This window comes from Cervus elaphus, chromosome 7 (genome assembly GCF_910594005.1).
Source record: "Cervus elaphus chromosome 7, mCerEla1.1, whole genome shotgun sequence".
NCBI lineage: Eukaryota > Metazoa > Chordata > Mammalia > Artiodactyla > Cervidae > Cervus > Cervus elaphus.
In genome coordinates this window covers 17,487,702-17,507,367 of record NC_057821.1, presented here as the reverse complement: position 1 = coordinate 17,507,367, position 19,666 = coordinate 17,487,702, and the positions used below count along the sequence as shown (strand labels likewise).

The 19,666-nt window shown below is 44.6% G+C and overlaps 1 protein-coding gene and 1 long non-coding RNA gene across 3 annotated transcripts in view; one reads left to right on the top strand and one right to left on the bottom strand.

Annotated features, from left to right (window-relative positions):
* BICRAL (BICRA like chromatin remodeling complex associated protein) overlaps positions 1-19,666 on the bottom strand; it is a 100,108-nt gene that overhangs the window by 73,132 nt on the left and 7,310 nt on the right. The window contains exons 1-2 of one of the 2 annotated variants that reach the window (XM_043907484.1): positions 10,929-11,299; positions 3,802-4,066 (exon numbers count right to left, since the gene is read on the bottom strand). The gene's annotated coding sequence lies outside the window, so the exon portion shown is untranslated. Of the gene's footprint in view, positions 1-3,801; positions 4,067-10,928; positions 11,300-19,666 lie in introns of those variants that run through there. The other variant, XM_043907486.1, reaches the window with a different exon arrangement.
* LOC122697084 lies at positions 11,165-15,745 on the top strand. The gene is made up of 3 exons (XR_006341991.1): positions 11,165-11,299; positions 12,064-12,286; positions 15,599-15,745. It is a non-coding gene; the product is annotated as an uncharacterized LOC122697084 (long non-coding RNA).

The window sequence follows — 19,666 nt, the reverse complement described above, 5'->3', positions numbered from 1 at the left end:
AAATACTAGAACTCCACCCACTCACTAGCCTAGACAACGGACTGCACATAGGTATCCACAGTGGTCCCTCACGAAGCTTTTCAAAATGTAGGACAGAGAAACATGGATATAGGCAAAAATAATATAACTCTGACACCTGCATCAAAGGTTTCAACCTTTCCCCCTAGCAATCGCTAAACACAACAGTGATTTCAGAAGAAAGAAAAGCACAAAACAACTCAAATATGTGATCTTTGCTCCAGAGAAGTTAATTATTTCCTGACTTGGTTCTCTCATTTTGGTCTGGCTGGCTAGTCATTATCTGCTCTGGATGTTTCTTCCTAACCTACTGTGTCTTTAACGCATATTCTGTTCCTACTAAGTCTCATGTTTAGAATAAGTTCCCCATCCTACTTTCCAAAATGCAAGAAATATCTTCTTAATTTAAAATTCAGAAAAGAACTCGTTCTTTCAAGGTTTATCTCTAGGTTTTGATTTCAGGATATCTTCTACCCTACTTCTAACTTCTGTATTTCCTAGATTCAATTTTATTTTTGCTCCAGAGCTATCGTGACTAAATTAGATGGCCTGGCTAGACGTGAAGCCAGTATGTTATATAACTTCTCAGGAGAATGAAGCTATATATGTATTTTAAAATGTACTAAGACTTAAAAGTCTTGGGATACCTAAGATTTCTTTCTGTAAGGAAATCATTTCAACATTTTGATAAATGGCAGAGGCAAAAAATAAAAATAACGTTAAGCAATAAAATTATGCTGAAACTCAAAATGATATGAACCTCAAGTCTCATGCTCCAATTCAAAAGATAGCCAGCAGCCAGCGCATAGTTTAACACAGGGATGTTCTGAATACGTCTCTGGGTCACAATGAAGTCGCCTGGAGAGCTTGGAATAACACAGAGTCCTACATATTTAGATCCAGGCGATCCTAGATGAGCAAGAATTTCAAAATTTTTGGAGGGAGTTACAAGCATCAAGAAATTGAAAGTCAGAAACTTAAAACTGAGAGTGTCTGATACATCAGACCTTTTGAAAAACCCCAACTGTCCCTAACCAATAATGGATATTACAAATCCGCATTTTAAAAACATCTCACCAGTTGATTCTGATGCTCAGATTTGGAAATTAGATACAGAGCCAAGAACAGGGCTTCTGGGACCCACTGTCAATTCTATCACTTAAAACTTTGAGCCTGTGAACAATTCAACTATCTTGGCAAACATTAGTTCCTTCCCTGGTAAGTAGATAATAAAAACCAATACTGCAGGGCTGATATAATAAATAGGAATTAAAAAACACCAAGCACAGTTCCTGGCATACGACAGTGTTCAGCACAGGATAGGTCTTAAAGGGCCTAAAAGCATCCACCACAGTGACTGTAAACACAAGGACATACCTAAGGGCGCCACTATGTTACTTTTATCCACTAGAAATTAACTATTTACTTTCCATCTAGACCCCTAGAGAGATCGGAGCTTTACAGACTCCTCCCAACAATCTTTTCAGTAACAAAAACAAAGTTAAAAACCCACACACCCATTGTTATACTGCTACTACAAGACAGCTAAGTATTTTTATGAATGCTTCTAGGAAACATTTTAAATAAAAAGTGGGGGAACTGAGAAGTCTTATACTGATTAGAAAGAGATGAACCAAAACAGTAAACCCCCCCCCCCTTTTTTTGAAAGGAAAAAGTATCCGGGGTGTTTCAAAGCGAGTTTAATTTTTCAGATCAGAGGTCTAAGAAACTATCGTCATTTACTACCATTTGTAACAGGGACTATGAAAGCCAAAAGGACGTTTCAAATCACTGGAACCCATTACCTTCCCACAAATGTAACAACCAGAGAAAAGGTTGTCCAGGATTGTGAAAATACAACCAAGAAAACTAGCAGGGGACCCATACAGAACCACAATACTGGAAGGCAGACAGACACTCTCCTCGACTTTTTTCCTGCAATTCTGCAGCTGGGTTTGACTCTCCTCTCAAAATGACGTGGAAGAGGGCGAAGGAAAAGCCTCCGTGATCTGCCCCCAGCCAGGCCAGGGAAAGCAAAGTCTTCCAGGTTCAAGCCCTAGGAGGACATGGGGAAGCCTTCATCTCCAGTCTTGACTGGGGTTGGGGGTGGGATGCGGGTTTAAGGCGAGAGCCCTCGGCTGCAAGGCCCGATTCTCAGTTTTCCCTCAAAGGCAAGTGGTAAAAGGAACAAGACGCCGCGGTCCCCAACCCCTTCCCGCTCTGAGCCGGCGGCCTACTCTTTCGGGTCTGGGGGCACCGGGAAGGACCAGACTACTCCACCCAAGGCCCAAGTACAGACTTCGGCCAGCGAAGCGTGGCCCCCACGTCCCGGGCCTCCCAGCGCTCAGGCCGGCGAACCGTCCAAGAAGGGCGCTGCCCGTGCCGCCGGGGAAGATGGCGCCCGCAGAGCAACTGCGCCACCAGCACTGGCGAAGGGCCAGGCCCAGCGCCATCTTAGCGCCTTCCAACCGCCCCCTCCACCCCGCCCCGCACAACCCCCGCAAGAGCCTGCGTCCTGGCCGGTCGGGGGGCACGAAGCGCGTTGGGCCCGCGCACTCTCAGCCCAAAGAGAGTGCCACCGAGCCTCTCGTCTCTTCGGACCGGCCGCGCGGGGCCCGCAGGAGGAGCCCGGCTGGGCCGCCGGTCCTCCGCGCGGCGCGAGGGCTCGTCCGGGCCCGGCCGCGGGTCGTCGGCGGTGCATCGGACCCAGGCGGCGAGGCGACCGGGGAAGGGCCAGGCCGGCCGGCCCCGGCGCGCGCGCCGGGAACCAGGCCGGAGCGGCCGGCTGGCCCCGAGCTCTCCCCGCCGCGGCCGGCGGCACAAGCGCCGGGAAGGAGGAAGCCAGGATGAAAAATAAACCCCGTCCCCGCCGCCTCCCTCCCACCCGCTCCCCTCCCCCTCTCGAGACGCGGGGTCCATTTTGCCGAGAAGAAAGAAAATGCGATTCACACCCAAGAGCTTCCGAGAGAGAAAAGAAACGAGGCGGGGGGAACCGAGGGGAGGAGATTGGAAAAGCTTATTTTTCTTCCTCGCCCGCCGTCACTCCTGGCCCTCCCTGCCCCCTGCTCGCGGCCCCGCCGCGCCCGTCCTCCCCTCGCCGAGCCCCGCTCCCTCCTTCCCGGCTCCCGGCGGCTCCGGGGGGGCGGAAAACACACTCGCACTCGCGCACACAACTAATTTTAAACCGGCTCAATCAATGAGTCATTAAAAGGCTTCCCTCCCCTCTCCTCCCCACCACCAACCGCCACGCCACCCCCCTTCCCAGGCTTCTCCCTCTCCCCGCTCCAGAAATTTGCATCCGCGGAAAAGAAAAAAAAAAAAAGGCGCCAGGGCCCCCACCCCGCTGAGGCGCCCCCAGCCCGGCCCCGCCGCCCCCTGCCCGCCCGCGCCCCCGCCCGCGACACTGAACTTGGTCTTCCCGGGGCCCGGGCAGCGCTGGGAAAGGCATAAACACTCGATTCCCCTTTTCTCCGTGTCCATTAAACATCCACCCACCACCACCATCACCCCCCCACAAACCCCCCCCCCCCCCCCAAAAAAAAAAAAACACAGCCTTAGCCAATAGCTCTCTGGGCTGAAACCTAATATCCTGGTTTTGGCAACTCGGTGTTTAATTTGCTCCTCTTTCTTTTCTGTCTGTCTGGAGATAGATCTCCAGCCCCCCCGCCCTCGCTTTTCCCCTCCCCGAAGGAAAGAGGCAGAGGAAGGAGGTTGTGTGTGTTTTTTTTTTTTCTCCTTGAAATTTTTATCACAAAATTATAATACACTCAAAGGGAAACTCACCGTCATGAAAAAGCAGTGCCTTGTCAACGGGGTTTCTGCGCCATCGCACCAGGGGCGGCGGCGGCGGCGGCGGCGGGCGCGGGGCGCGGGGCGCGGGCGCGGGAGCTCCCGGCCGAGCGGCGCCGGCCACACGCGCTCCGCTCTCTCTCTCGCTCACCCCCGCGCCGGGCGGCGGGCGCCCGCTCCCCGCGCCCGCCCGGCCTTCATGCTCTGCGCCCGGGCAAACCGCTCGCCTGCTCGTCTACCTCCAAACTTCGGTTCTCGCCTAGCAAAAAATGCGGAGATTAGGATTTTTTTTTAATTAAAAAAATTTTTTTTTGTTTTTTTTTTAGAAAAATCAAACTCCAAAGCTGATAATTCCTGCTTCCTTTGGGATTCTTTTTAACCTCAAGAAACGTAGTGGTTTATTCAAGAAACAGGGTTTTTTGGTTTTTTTGTTGTTTTTTTTAAAGATCTACGAGATGCGTGCTAGTCTCAGCAGGCGCCCTACACACACACACACACACACACACACACACACACACACACACACACACACACACACACACACACACACACACACACACACACACACACACACACACACACGCCAGTTTTAGCTGTGGGGGTGCGGGGGGAGCGCCAAGAGGGAGGTAGTTTAAAAACAAAAGACAATATTTGTTTAAACTCTAATTAGAATATGTGCCAGTAAATCGTTTTTTGCTTATGCTTTAAAAAAACAAAAGCGAAAACATCACTTTTAACTTATTTGGCAATTCATTCCAACTTTTAATTCTACTAAGCTTTCCTTTGCAACACCCTCTTTCCATTCCGAAGTGTAGTGAAACCTTATCTGTAAACCTGTATGTCAACATTTAAAACACACACACACACACACAACACTTTAGCAGCCAAGATGAAGGTGAGGAGGGAAGTAAGTCACTCTTAAAACATCCAGTTCCCAGTGCTTACTCTTTATGCAGATACCTGTATCGTCACATTTGTGGAATTTTCACCATGTGATCCCTAGTCTTAAAAAAAGAGAGCTACCCAAACATCCATTGAAATAGAATAGGTTAAAAAAAGAGAAAGAGAGCTACCTAGCCTTTTAACATTGTAGTCCAAGTACGATTACCACCCATATTTAATCTCAAATTAAGACGTCTCCATAAACCATCCAGCATCCAGAGCACTTAAAGAAATGTTAATTATGACAGTGTGGATTGGGAGTAGGTGCCTCTGTGGTTTAGGTTAATTACATTTACTTTTCCTGTAAATGCCCACAAAAATAAAGTCGGGGGGGGGGGGGTTGTTGTCTTTTATTTTAAATAAATATCAAAGTAAAAGATGGATTGTACAAAAATGTGATTCAGAGTTTTAAAAATACATATGTAGGCCCCAGAAATACTTTAAAATTATTTTAAATTAGTTTATAATACATATAGCAATGGGGTTCTGCTGATAGAAAACTCAAACTCATATCCCCCAGATACTGAGTTCTAAAATTATCCTTAGATTTAAATTATTTAAGTGAAATTGGTTAGTTTCTAATACAAATCCCCTGAGCATTAAAAACCAACCATAGTGGTAGCATACCATGTTTGCTTTTATAAGGATACTGTAACTATGCTATTTTATTGTACAAAATAAATAATGTCAAGGTTGGTATACAATGTTGTCATATTCAAGATAGATCTCTTCAAAAAACAAACCATATCTTGTTAAAGTAACTGCCACTCTGTCATTCACAATGTGTGCTTTGTATTTCCACCGGCCTTAATAAATACAGTCAGTGATTTAGTATCACATAGTATCATGGAGGTGTTTTCTCAGAAGATACGTGTTGTGTTCACATTCAGCCAAGGTCTTCCTGGAACTGAAGTCTTTGCATAAATTAGCATTATTTCTCTACACTTGACAGTTGAACCAACCAGTTTTCTAATTGGCTTGGGAAATTTTAAAACCTGTTTTAAAGTGCCTTTGGATTGGCTGGAATTTAATTATAATACACATTTTGAAGAATTACATTTCAAAGGAGTCCATGGATTATTCATTGCAATTAGGGCCCACCAAGCAAGTTTTACAGCTGTTGCTTCACAGTTCCAATGAAATATTAATGGATTTCAGAAAGCTGTTCTCCCTAGTAGGCCAAAACCCCTAAAAAAATACAAATCTGACTTTAAAATCACTCAACAAAGAGGTGAGCTCCAGAAGAAGATAGAGCACTGGGGGCTTTCTCACAAATGCCCAAATATCAGAGCTGACATTTATTAAGGACCTACTAAGTCCTGCCAGGTATTATTCTAGATACTTTATTCTTATAGTATATATTATTGCCTGAACCTTCACACAAACCCACAGAATAATGTTTAATTATCCAGATTTTCACCAATGAGTCTCCCAATGTTTCTCATAATTTGCCTGAGGTCATCAGTCTAAGAAGAGCTGGGGGGAACCCAGGCCTGGTTGACTCCTCAACACACCCTCTCTTCAAGTCCCAGAAAGGATCCTGGGAACAAACAGTCTGTGCTATTTCAATAAAAACCAAGTTCAGTGGTGGTTAGGGGGACCACCCTCTCTCATTGGCAGAGGGGCTCATAGGCAGACGGGACCATCCTTTCTCATTGGGGAAGATTTAGTTTGCCAGTTGTCAAAGCTAATTTAGAATATTTGGGGGGTGGGAGTGGGTCACAAAATACTGGGACAGCAGTGGGGAGAATCTCAGACTCACCAGGTATAACACCAAATTGGAATCATTTAACAATAAAAACAACTTCTTAAAATTTCCCACATGCAAATAAAAAAATGTAACATTTAAAATAAGGGATATGCCTTTGTACATAAAATTTTAAGTGATGGTTTATATAGACAGGATTTTGGTATCGAATATAAGATTAGAAAACTTTTAAAAAAGAAAGTTCTTTAAATGGCTTGACCATAATGCCAAAAACTTTGTGTACAGTTATGTATAAGTTCCCTCCTATGATGCTCATCTGTATATGTGACCTAGTAAGAAGGGCAACTGGACACAGGTGGTAAAAAAAGATAAAATTGAAATGCTCTAGCATGGGTTTGTACCTCTAAATAAACAGGTTCAAAACCAACATAACAAGTAAAAGTGGAAATGTTGCTGTTTTTTGCCTTCTTCCTCCACGTGTTCCCCTCAGTTCGTTAGCTGTTCTCAGAGCGGGGAGAATGCAAATACAGGAGATTAAGTGGTGATATGCATGACCAGATGTGTCCAGATCACAGAAATCTGAGATATACCCAATGAATGTTTGTGGTATAAAAAACTTAAAAGTTCTGAATGTGCATAAATAAGCTCGGTACTTTTATTTGAACCTCTTGAGTTACTTATAATCTGAGGCTTAAGTGCACTGGCTATGTACTCAGACTGACCGGGGTTCAAATTCCATCTCTGTCACACACCAGGTGTGTGGCTCTGGGCAAGTCACTTCACCCTTCAGAGCGTCAACTTCCTCATCTATAAAACAGGGATAATTATAGTACTCACGTCTGAGAGTTATTTTAAGGATTCAGGAACTAGTGCATGTAAAATGTTTAGCATGGTGCCTGAAACATAATGAGAGGTCAGTATGTTCGGCTGATATTCTATCACCTCGTTTTAGTTATGTGTCAGGTTAAATCGTGTGAAACCTTCCCATGTAAATTTCCAATGGCAATCTCACATGATTCCACCAAATGTATCTCTCTTCTGTTCTGTCCAGGATAAGGAGCTCCTCAAAGGCTTTTTATTTTCTAAGGGCCGAGCAGAGTACTTTGTATATACTAAGCTTGCAACCAGTACTTGTAGGATAAAAGAAAAACAACCCAATCCACAAGATGTGTTAGAATGCAAGAAATCATCATATTTCTACCTAGACAGCTACATATTAAGTGAATAATAGAGTCAGTCTCCCTGAATCACATAAAGCCACTGCCCAGTTGATCCCAGGCAGTATTGCCTAATGGTTTATAAGTTCTTCCTCATTCTCTTTCACTTCCTTTCTCATCAATTAGAGCTTTATCATTGCTGCATTTTAGCCATGTGACCATGGCCTATTTTTTTAACTTCTCTCACCTCAGTTTACTTATATGTAAAATGAAGGTGACAGTATCTGTATCTTGGGTCAGTAGGGGAAGAGTTTAATGATATTAGGGATGTAAAACCCTTGCTTTAGTGCCTGGTATACAATAAATACTCAATAGTAGTTGGCCATTACTGTTGTGGTTGCTAATACTATTATTAGAAGTAATGTGGAATTGTTTTCAAAGCAGTGGTAAGTAGGCAAATTGCTGGAGTGATTACAAATGTTTTCAATACCTTGCCTACATTATTACTTTATTTGATACATAAGTATAAGCATTTTAAATCATCTTTGTAGAGACTAAGGCTATTCTAGTCCTGACATATTTCAAGCTGGTTATTTTTCTTGACAGACTTAAAAAAAAAAAATCTGAACTCCTACAAGCTTCTAGTACAAGGATGAGGAATATAGAACTGTTTAAGAAAACAGAGGCACAGTCACTCCCACTGGCCTTGCTGTTTTACACATCCAGCCTGTTTCCCCACTGACTATGTGAGGGGGAGGACAGTCATTAGGTTTGGAGGAGGCATCACACACGCGGGAAGCGTCATTCACCGGCTCCCAGGCCCCTGTGGAGCCGGGACTCTGGACATGTCCTCAGCAGAGTGTCCCTTCCACTCCACCATGCCCAGCAGGATCGTGGGTCATGGAGACAGTAGCAGAGAGGTCTCACAAGCTCAGAATTTGGAGAGAAAGCCAACCGTGAAGATAGGCTACCCATGCAAAGGGGCTTGCTCAGTAAATAAATGAAAGTGTCCTTTCTGAAAATGAAACCAAGAGGGAAGATATACGAAGAAGAAACTACCCCTAAAAGATGACTTGTACCTACAAGTTGAATACAAAGAAATAAGTAAATGCAAAGCACACAAGATACGTCTTCAACATGGAAGAAAAAAACTGAGGGAGCAGAGACACTGTATCACCTCCACAAGTATTCTCATCACATTCTAACCTGAGCAGGGTAAAGTCGGTCAGGCAATTTCAGAACCTCCATGAAATACCTCCCAGACCATACAATTCTCTCTTCTCTAAATCTTCTAATTTCTGGTGCCATTTCCCAGGTCCTCTGATACTGCTCAGCAAAGGTACAAGTACTTTTGTACCCAAAAAGGTTAAGGCACCTCCGTCACTGTAAATCGAACCAGTTCACTAGCAGTGTAGGTATACTGATCAGTCCCTTGTAGAGTTAGATTAACCTGAGTCAGGTCTTACAACCAGGAGGTTGTTCACAGATGGGCAATCAGAGCAAAGGACGTGTACTCCCTACACATTTTAGAATCATCTGTGACTTCTTATTCTCTTATCTCCCTTAACCCAGGCAACCCACCTCCAAAATCTCCCTCAAACCTAGTCCCTTTTCTCCACTAACTGTCTCACCTAAATTCAGGCCCTCATCTCTTGTTTGGTCTCTCGATTTCCCTTCCCTCCAGTCAATCTTCTATCTAAATTACGACCCCAAATCACCTTTCAAAAACCCAGAGTTGTTGGTGTCACACCTCTACTAGCACCTCACTGCCCAGGGAAGCTTATTAGAAACACAGATTCTCATGGCCAAGCCCATCCGCAGAAAAATGGAGTTTCTGGAAGAACTGAGGCCCTGATACTTGTACTTGCAAGTGGTTCCCTGGCTCCACCCGCCTCCCAGGTGCACCTGCAGCTACTCCTCTCCCCACCCTACCGTCCAGTCATGGAGAACACCCACCCCTGGACAAGAACAAACTCCTCCCCCACTTGGCCATATCCTTTTTCCTCTGCGGGAAACCCGGAGAGGTTTTCCTATGCGGGAGACCCGGGTTCGATCCCTGGGTCAGGAAGATCCCCTGGAGAAGGAAATGGCAACCCACTCCAGTATTCTTGCCTGGAAAATCCCATGGACTGAGGTTCCTGGTAGGCTACAGTCCATGGGGTCACAAAGAGTCAGACACGACTGGGCGACTTCACTTTCACTTTTCACTTTTTTTTTTTCCTCTGCCTGGAATGTCCTTCTTTTGGGGCAAGTCCACCATTCTCCAAGGCCCAGTTCAAATGCCACCTCCTCTGGGAAGCCTTCCTTCCACCCCTCAGTGGCTTTCAAATATCTCTGCCTGAGACTCAATCTCAAGAAACAGACTTCACATTGCAACGCAGTAGATGCCTAACTGAAACAAAGTTTTCCGAAAACAGTATCTAAACTTCCTATGGAGGATGCAACTTGATCTATTTCATTCTATTATCCCATTTTTAAAAATGCTGTTTGCCACCTTATAATGGATTTCATGATTCACTAAGGGAGGCAACCTACCTTTGAAGAATACCGCTGAAAGTGAATAAATAACTCCCCTCTCTATGCATGTAATATGTACTCTATTATAGACTATTTATCACACTCTACAGTAATGATCTGTTTACAGTCTGTCTCCCACCCCCACTTCCCTCCCCCTAACAGGCACACACCACAAGGAAGTCAGCATATCCTTGGGTAGTTAGTTACCCATCCGTTGATAAATGCAGAAATGAGAATATTGGAGAAGGAATAATTTAATTGCTTTTGCACGTGTCTAATTTTTTTTTCATTTCTGGTTATGGTTCACAGCATAGTCTATCAGCAAGTCCCATGAGCCTGGAAATCATATTAGCTTCAACCCTTGAAGTTAACAGCAATTTAAAACAACAGCCGTTGTATTTCAGAACAATTTAACCAAGGTGTAAATTTTTCTTCCCCTCAAAAATAAAAACCACGGCACAGGCAAAACCAACCAGAAAATATTTTGTCAGGTTGCTAGCTTGCCAAGATAGTACAAATGTGGGCAAACAAATCTCTTACTTAAGATACTCAGAAGCAAATATTCAAAAACCTCAAAACCCTCCTTCCGTACCACTTCAGAAAGGAAACCCCCCTCCTGCAGGGCGGGTGCAGATACAGAGGCCTTTCTATCTTGCTTCCTAAAGCTCCCTCTCTCACTAGGCTGTCCCCATCGGTACAAGCACAAGAAAAAAGTAAGGAGAAAGAAAAAGAAACCAAATCAGCTAAAATGAACCGCAGTAATGAACCCAGGCAGCCAGTTCCGGTGCGAATTATACCTGTGATGGATGAGCGGGGACACGGCCGGCCGTGGGGGAGGGATCCTTTTCTGCAGCACGTGGCCCCATCGACAGGAAACCTGCCTGCAACACCCCCAGCTCTGCACACCGCTCATTTGCAGCGCCGTCATTTGTGTGATGCTAATTTGCTCAAAGTCCTAAACGTACCGAGAGAGATTCAGTGAAAACACAAGGTGGGCTCGGAGTAGCTGGCCCTAGGAGAGGCTGGAAGTGGAGGAGGGACCAAGTATCCGGAAAATGCTCTGGGGCCCAGAGGATGGAGCAGGAAGAGGAGTCTCACTTTAAAGCTGGGCTTTAAAGGATGAATAAGAGTTTTCCAAACCATGTGGGGAAGGAGAGGACAGCTCCAGGTAGAGGAGCCTTTTGTGGGGTGTCATTATTAAATATGAATGAGGGGGGAGCTGCAGACAGGTAGATGGTGAGGGGCTTTGTTGTGCGTGGCAGAGAGTTTGGACTTCTTTAGACTACTGATTTCCACTTGGCAGGTCACAACGTGACAGGCTGTGAAATCCATGAGATTGTGACCAACTTTCGCAAAAAAATGAAATTGCCTAGAGTAGGAAATATTTGAATATGTTGCGGGCAGTGAGGGTGTAAACTCTTTTGTGAAGTTTGTTTCCGATATAAATGTGTCTATGTATGTACTGGTTTGTGATATAAAATCTATCTCTTATTGTGGCGGTGACTTAAAAAAAGCAAACCAAAACTCCATCTGGGCAAACAAGGGATCTACTTGAGGACGGTTAAATAAGAGACTGCTGTGAACAGATGTGAATCTCATGAGGATAAGTGTGGTGGCTCAAGGGACACACGGTGGTGTTTTTATAAGGTGTCCCCCCACCAGACAGTGAGCTCCTCAGGGACGGAAACTCTGTGTGACAAGTTCTCAGTTTATAGCTCCTGGCACACACGTAGGCACTAAATCACTGTCTGCTGACAGTGTGGTAACGGATCTTCAAGGTGATTCCCAATGAGCCTCAGCTCCTGGTATCCCCACCTCTGTGTATCCCCCGCCCACCCTGTACCAGGGTTGGTCTGTGTGACCAACAGAACAGGGCGCTAGTGATCGTCACTTCTGAGGTTACATTATAAAAGGCTGCGGCTTCCATTTTAGGTGCTCCTTCTGGAACAGTCGCTCTTGGGGAAGCCAGCTGCCACGTCCTAAGGACACATAGCCATGGCAAGGAACTGAGGTCACCAGCCAGCAGCCAGTGAGGAAAGGAGGCTTCCTCCCTGTCATGGAAGCAGGTCAGCCCCCAGCCCGCCTTTCAGATGGTGACAGCCTCACGGAACAGTGTGACAACAACCTCATGAGAGACTCAGGCAGAAACACCCAGGTAAGCTGTCCCTGGATTCTAGACTCACAGAACTGGGTACATAATATAATAAACACTTATTATTTAAGCTGCTAGGTTTTGGAGTACTCTGTTATACAGCAAAAGACAACCAATATACTGAATCAGTGAACAGAGCTGAACAATAATATCAGTATACTAGAGTTATCCAGGGTTGACTGCTTTTTTTTTTTTCCTCTAAGAATCTATCATGTCACATTTCCAGCCTGACTAGATAAGAGAAAGGCCCCTGACCCAAGCTGGAACAATGGGATCCTCTCTTCAAGTTTTAGTACTTGAGAAACTGGGTCAGGTGTGAGGAGCAGACTATAAGTCTGACTAGGGGTCAAGACCACCATTTGGGGGCAATTATAATGGGGTCCATGCAAGTGAATGGGAACAGAAAGGCCAATGTGTCCAGAAGAAAGCAGATTCTCAGTGGACGTGGAGGGAAGGAAGTGGGAAGGAGAAAGGAGCTGGGATATTCTAAGCCCCAGAAAGTCTGGCCGCCTTTCTAGTATTTGGGGTGAAAGATTCCCCTTCCTTATAATTATTTCCCATTTTACTTGCTCATTGATGAGTGAGTTCCTTTTCTTGAAACCAAAAGATCCTCGAGTACGGCCTTTCTCCGGTGCTGGCCAGGGGAGCGGTTCCTCCTGCAGGCCAAGGGTCTTTCTAGAGAAGAGTAATAACTCACCAGAGACTTCAGCTGTGTAACTACCGCTATGCAAAGACAGCAATAGATCGAGTGGAAGGTCTGTTCAGAACATTAAACTCCTTTTGCCTTAACTCCACTTTCACCGAATAATCCTTTGATTATTAATGTACTTCAATTTAAAAAGCTGTGTTCTGGCCAGCTGACCTAATCATTCAAGTGGTTGGGTAGGTTCATGCCCATTATAAATTCAGAGATTGGCTTTCGAGTACAAATCATTCCGGCGTAACCTCCATTTCATTTCCACTGCCCTCGGTCAAGCCCTGTCATTTATCCAGTGACCCACTGCAGGAGCCTCCCCAAGGCTTCACCCTGCTTCAATCCATCCTCTTCAACTTCTCTCCCTGAAACACAAAGCACCTGATGCCTCGCTCCCTGCTCAAAACCTCTGATGGTTCCTGGTGCCTTGGGAATGACTGCAGGCTCCAGCCCCATCTTCCACCACACACCTCGACACTTCTCCTGACCTCCTGACTCCTTCTTGCTGCCTGGCATTACCCCAAGTTCCTCAAGCGCAACTGGTGCCCACCCTGCTCGGCTCCGGTTCTGCCCTTGCTGGCACCCTTTCCCCTGGGCCCCTCCTCTGCCCACTTTCTCTCACTCCACTCCTCTCTGTGCCCTCCTCTCTCTCCTCTTTGTACTTCCACGGAATTCCTCTCTCTCCTTTATAACCCACACTGGGTTATAATTAATTGTCTTCTTGTCTATCTCTGGATCGTGAGCCTCAAGGAGACTAGGCTTTGTTCATTTTCTCTTCCCCTCATTTCAAGGCCGAATAAAGCATCTTGCATCAACACTTTAACATTCATTGCATGTTTTCTGTATCCAGGCACCTGGCTGATGTTAGAGGTAGCAGGCATTCAACAAATGGCCACCAAATCAATGACAGTCAGTTAGGTGGCAGGAACAAGTTTCCCCTGGATCTGATGATGGTCAGGAGAGGTGTCCACTTAGCCTCTGCAGGTGCAGAGCTGAAAGAGCAGAGTCAGACTCCTGGTGACGTCCATCATGCAGCAATGAATGAATGAATGAATGAATGAATCTCAGCCTTTTTTTTCTTTTAAATAAAAATCGAAGTGTAATTTCTCATATCCTGATAAACTAACATGCCACTTCCCTTTCTTCTCTTTCTCTCTCTTTCTACAGTTGCAATCATGACTCACAGGTACCTTACGGAATGCAAGCTTTAGGTTAACGACTACTGGAGAATGGGGATGGGGATGACCCTCCAGTTACCAAGTTTATATGGTTTAGAAGAAGGGCACATGGGTTAACCCACCAGTGACTTTAGTGTCCTTCTTTCAAAAGAGTCAGCATCTGCATGCAAAGGAAGGAGCAGAATTTGGTCCTGATTTGTCCACTGATAATCTGTCTCCTGTCCCAAACTCTCCCTCTCCCTCCCAGAGTTGTGAAAAGGACTCAGCTCTGGGCAGACTTGAGATGGACAGGTCTATCCTAAAGATCCTAAAGATCATAGCAGAGAATGTAACACAGTCATTCCTAATGCAATTGATCAAAAAGTATCCGGAATTAATAAGAAAAAGACACACACAAAGTGCATGTTTTGTCCTCTTTTTAAACAAAAGTGAAGATTTCTACCCTCTAAATTTCTATCTTCCAGAGGTTATATGCTAAATGAATGTTGCCTCAAATCAAGGCTTACCCCACAGGTTCTAAAAAGGCATCAAGCATATTCCACAGACCCTTGACCATCTCACTCATTGCGGGCAGATTCTTCACTGTCTGAGCCACCAGGGTATCCCTGCTCTTGACAGTCTCTAGAGTGCCAGGAATCACCAACCCGCAGAACCTGGGAACTCTCACGGTGGAGTTTGTTTTCTGGGAAAATCGCAACTTTGTCAAGAGGTCATCTTTCTTGGCTTATCTTCACAACTTTACTCAAACTTCACCTCTCACTTTGTGGTCATTCTTCACACAAAAACCAACTTTTTGTTACTTTAAGAGAATTGTGCTCTTAAGACAAAGATAGTGGAGAGCAGGGAAGCCTGGTGTGCTATAGTCCATAGGGTCGCAAAGAGTTGGACACAACTCAGCAACTGAACAACGACAACAGGATAAAGAATAGGGCTTCCCTGGTGGCTCAGGGGTAAAGAAGCTACCTGCCAAAGCAGGAGACTCTGGTTCAATCCCTGGGCTGAGGAGATCCCCTGGAGTAAGAAATGGCAACCTGCTCCAGTATTCCTGCCTGGGAAATCCCATGTACAGAGGAGCTTGGGGGGCTACAGTCCATGGGGGTCACAGAGTCGGACACGATTGAGCGTGCAGGCACGCTATAAAGCACTGGGAGCTCAGTTCAGGGTTTGGTGATGACCTAGAGGGGTGGGATGGGGGGGTAGGGTGGAAGGGAGGTTCAAAAGGGAAGGGATATGTGTATACATATAGCTGATTCACTTCACTGTACAGCAGAAACTAACACAACAATTGTAAAGCAATTATACTCCATCCCTACCCCCGCCCCACCCCGCCAAAAAAAAAAAAAGACAAAGATTAGAAAACCTCACAAGCTCTGTCGAAAGCAGAGGGAGGGCAGGGGGCGTGGCTCCCTCAGAAGCTAAATCACTGTCTCTCTCCACCCACAGGCCTGGGATGTGCTCAGATCAGTGCCTCAGCAAATTAATTGGGAAAGGAGTACATCAAGGCTGTACATTGTTACCCTGCTTACTTAACTTATATGCAGAGTATATCATGCAAAATACCAGGCTGGATAAAGCACAGGCTGAAGTCAAGATTGCCGGGAGAAACATCAATAAGCTCAGATATGCAGATGACACCGCCTTTATGGCAGAAAGCAAAAAGGAACTAAAGAGTCTCTTGATGAGGGTGAAAGAGCAGAGTGAAAAAGCTGGCATAAAACTCAACATTCAAAAAACTAAGATCATGGCATCTAGTCCCATCACTTCATGGTAGATGGGGAAAAAGTGGAAACAGTGACAGATTTTATTTTCTTGGGCTCCAAAATCACTGTGGACGGTGATTGCAGCCACGAAATTAAAAGACAATCCTTGGAAGAAAAGTTATGACAAACATAGACAGCATATTAAAGAGCAGAGACATTAATTTGCTGACAAAGATCCATATAGTCAAAGCTAAGGCTTTTCCAGTAGTCATGTATGGATGTTGAATTGTGGTGCTAGAGAAGACTCTCGAGAGTCCCTTGGACTGTAAGGAGATCAAACCAGTCAATTCTAAAGGAAATTAACCCTGAATATCCACTGGACAAACCAATGCTAAAGCTGAAGCTCCAATACTTTGGCCACATTATGTGAAGAACTGATTCACTGGAAAAGACTCTGATGTTGGGAAAGACTGAGGGCAGAAGGAGAAGGGGATGAGGGAGGATGAGATGGTTGGATGGCATCACTGACTCAGTGGACATGAGTTTGGGCAAACTCCAGGAGATAATAAAGGACAAGGAAGCCTGGCGTGCTGGAGTTCAGGGGGTTGTAAAGTCAGAGACGATTTAGCGACTGAACAACAGTAAAAACAAATTTCAAATTACCACAGGTCAGGGACCACTGGATCCCTCCCGGAGAGCAGAACTCACACTTGTCAAACACACGTGCCTTATCTGGTAGCTCCCATCACACACCCATGGTCCTCAACAGTATGTGCCATTGTCCCCATGTCCAAGTTGGCATCTTTCACATTCTGTAAGCAAACGTGCATTATCCTGACAAATGAAGGAGGAGGAAGTATCTGCAGCACAGAAGGATTCCCACTGTGCAGCCACATTTTCTGACGGCTGCCACATCCTAATGACACAAGACATCACTTTATCCATGTCAGTGAGCACATCTGAGAACCATAATGTGCAAAGCATCATCACCAAACCCTTTTTTCCAAACTTTTTTGACCATAAACTCTAAAAAGACATACATTTTATCCTGCAAGTAACACATATGTATATGTAAACTATATATGTGTACTATAAGCCTACTTATGCAATACAATGAACTGTGATATTTTCCATTCTATTTCTTTTGTCTTTTTTTAATGCAGACCTCTATCCACCAAACGGATTTCATGACCTTATTGTGTTGAAACCTGCAATTTGAAAGCATATGATATTTCACATAAAAGTGCTGCTTTGTAGAAAATAATAAAATTCTATCCAAAGAAGAGAAACTTTCAACTTCTAGGCAGAAAAGTGGAAAAGGAATAATATTTTTGCTTCTTTAGCTTTCAATTGCCAGGACATTTTAAAAGCATTTTATCTCAGCAAATGAGCATTTCTACAAAAACCCATCTCAAAACATTGTGGGTCATTATTCCCCTTATACCGAAGAAGAAAAAAATGGAGGTTGAAAGGTATCGCCCCCACCCACCCACCTTCCATGTGTAGTATTTAAAAATGCACATCTGTTTGGGAATTAAAATTTGGCTATATCTTCTGGGACTTCCCTGGTGGTACAGTGGATAAGAATCCGCCTGCCAATACAGGGGACACAGGTTGGATCCTTGGTCTGGGAAGATCCCACATGGTCAAGAGCAACTGAGAGAGCCCATGTGCCACAACTACTGAACCTCACGCCCTAAGCCTGAGCTCTGCAACAAGAGAAGCCACCACAATAAGAACATCCACGTGCAACATACTGCATATACTGCAACAAAGAGTAGCCCCTGCTGACCACAACTAGAGAGAGCCTGTGCACAGCAAGGCAGCCCAGCCCAGCCAACAACAAATAAATACATAAATTTTAAAAATAAAATAAAATTTGGTTGTATCTTGTAAGGAATTTTGAAGTTGTGCTGCTTGAAATTATTACCCTCCCGGCAAGGTGACCGTGAAGACTAAATGAGATCATATGAGGGAAGCGCCTGGTAGCTCCTGCTGTCCTTCAGGTTCTTGGGTTATCTTTTCCTGGACGTGCCTGAACTCTGTGTGACCTGGGGGCTCACTCACTGAACACCTGCCCTGCTGGGCGACAGAGGACAGAGGATCCCACAAGGCGTTTACTGGTTCCATCAGTTAGAATAAATAGCATTACAAACTAGGATTCTGGAGTGTCTGGGTTGAGTATTTCACTTATTCCTCCAACAGATAACTACTGTGAGCTTTCCACACCAGGCATGATCTGCCCATGTGCAGAGGCTATGGGGTATAAAAAAAACAGGAGACACAACTGCAGCCCTCATGGCGCCTGCAGTCAAATAAGGGCTTAGCGTTTGTGAAAATACTTCACGTTCCATTAATGTTACATAGCCTGTTCCCTTATCTGTAAAGTGAAGTAAGATTAGATCAGTGGTTCTCAAAACTGAAGATTTCACAGATAAAAAAGGCTTTCATAAAAGAAACTGAAAAAAAAAAAAGCAAATGATCTCACAATTCTTTAATCTGAATGAATCATCACTTAAAAAAAAATTATATAGCCTCATTTCCCCCCTTTTACTATATAAGCCAGTTTTTGTCCTGGAATTTGAGGATCCCTCAGGACTTGCCCAGCTCTGACTTTGTAGAATTCTTTGGTTTTTTTTTGCAGCAACTACTTACATGTAAAGTGAAAAGTGAAAGGGTTAGTCACTCAGTCGTGTCTGACCCCTTCCAACTCCATGAACTGTCAAGCTCCTCTGTCCATGGGATTTCCCAGGCAAGAATACTGGAGTGAGTTGCCATTTGCTTCTCCAGAGGATCTTCCCAACCCAGGGATTGAACTTGGGCCTTCTGCGCTGCAGGCAGATTCTTTACCAGCTGAGCCACTAGGGAAGTTCTACTTACATGTAAGTTCTACCCATATATACCCCAGAATTGCGAAAAGGCCAGAGACCTGTCCCTAGGAAAATCATTACAGGGTCCTTGATGAGAAAATCTTAGTACACACAACATATTCTGGCTCCACCCTTGACCCTGGGTGCTGAAAAATGCAAAGGGACCAAGCTCTGGTGACCGGAGGGCAGAAACGAACAATTGTTGAGGAGCCACCTCAGGTCTAGCCCAATACTTGGCACTTTCCCACCCACCACTTCAACATCACAGCCATTCCAGGAGATATATATCTTCTTCTTTATCTCTACTTTTCAGCAGGAGGAAACTGAGTTCAGAGAAATTAAGTCTCATGCCCAATGTCACATAGCAAGTAATCAGAATTTAAACTCAGATCTACTTATTGCCACAATCAGACCTCATTGGCAGGAAGAGACATCAAAAACAGAACGAATGCAGAAAGGCTTTAAGAGATTTACGTGACTTTTGACATGAAAGAAATTTGAAATCACGTTCAAAAATTCAAACCTTTGGTGGGAGTGTAAATTGGCGCAGTCACCATGGAAAACAGAATAGAGGTGCCTCAAAAAACTAAAACTACAACTACTATATGACCCAGCAATTCTACTCCTAGGGATATGTCTGAAAAAAAGAGATCATTAATTTATAAAGATAAGTGCACTCAAATGATGTTTATAACAGCATTATTTATAATAACCAAGATGTGGAAGTAATCTAAGTGTCTGTCAACAGATGAATGGATAAAGAAGATGTGATAAACACTCCTACACATGTGGGTGCATGCACATACAATGAAATACTACTCAGCCATAAAAAAGAATAAAATTTTGCCATTTGCAACAACATGAAAGAACTTGGAGGGTATTATGCTTAGTGAAATAAGTCAGACAGAGAAAGACAAATAGTGCATGGCATCACTTATATA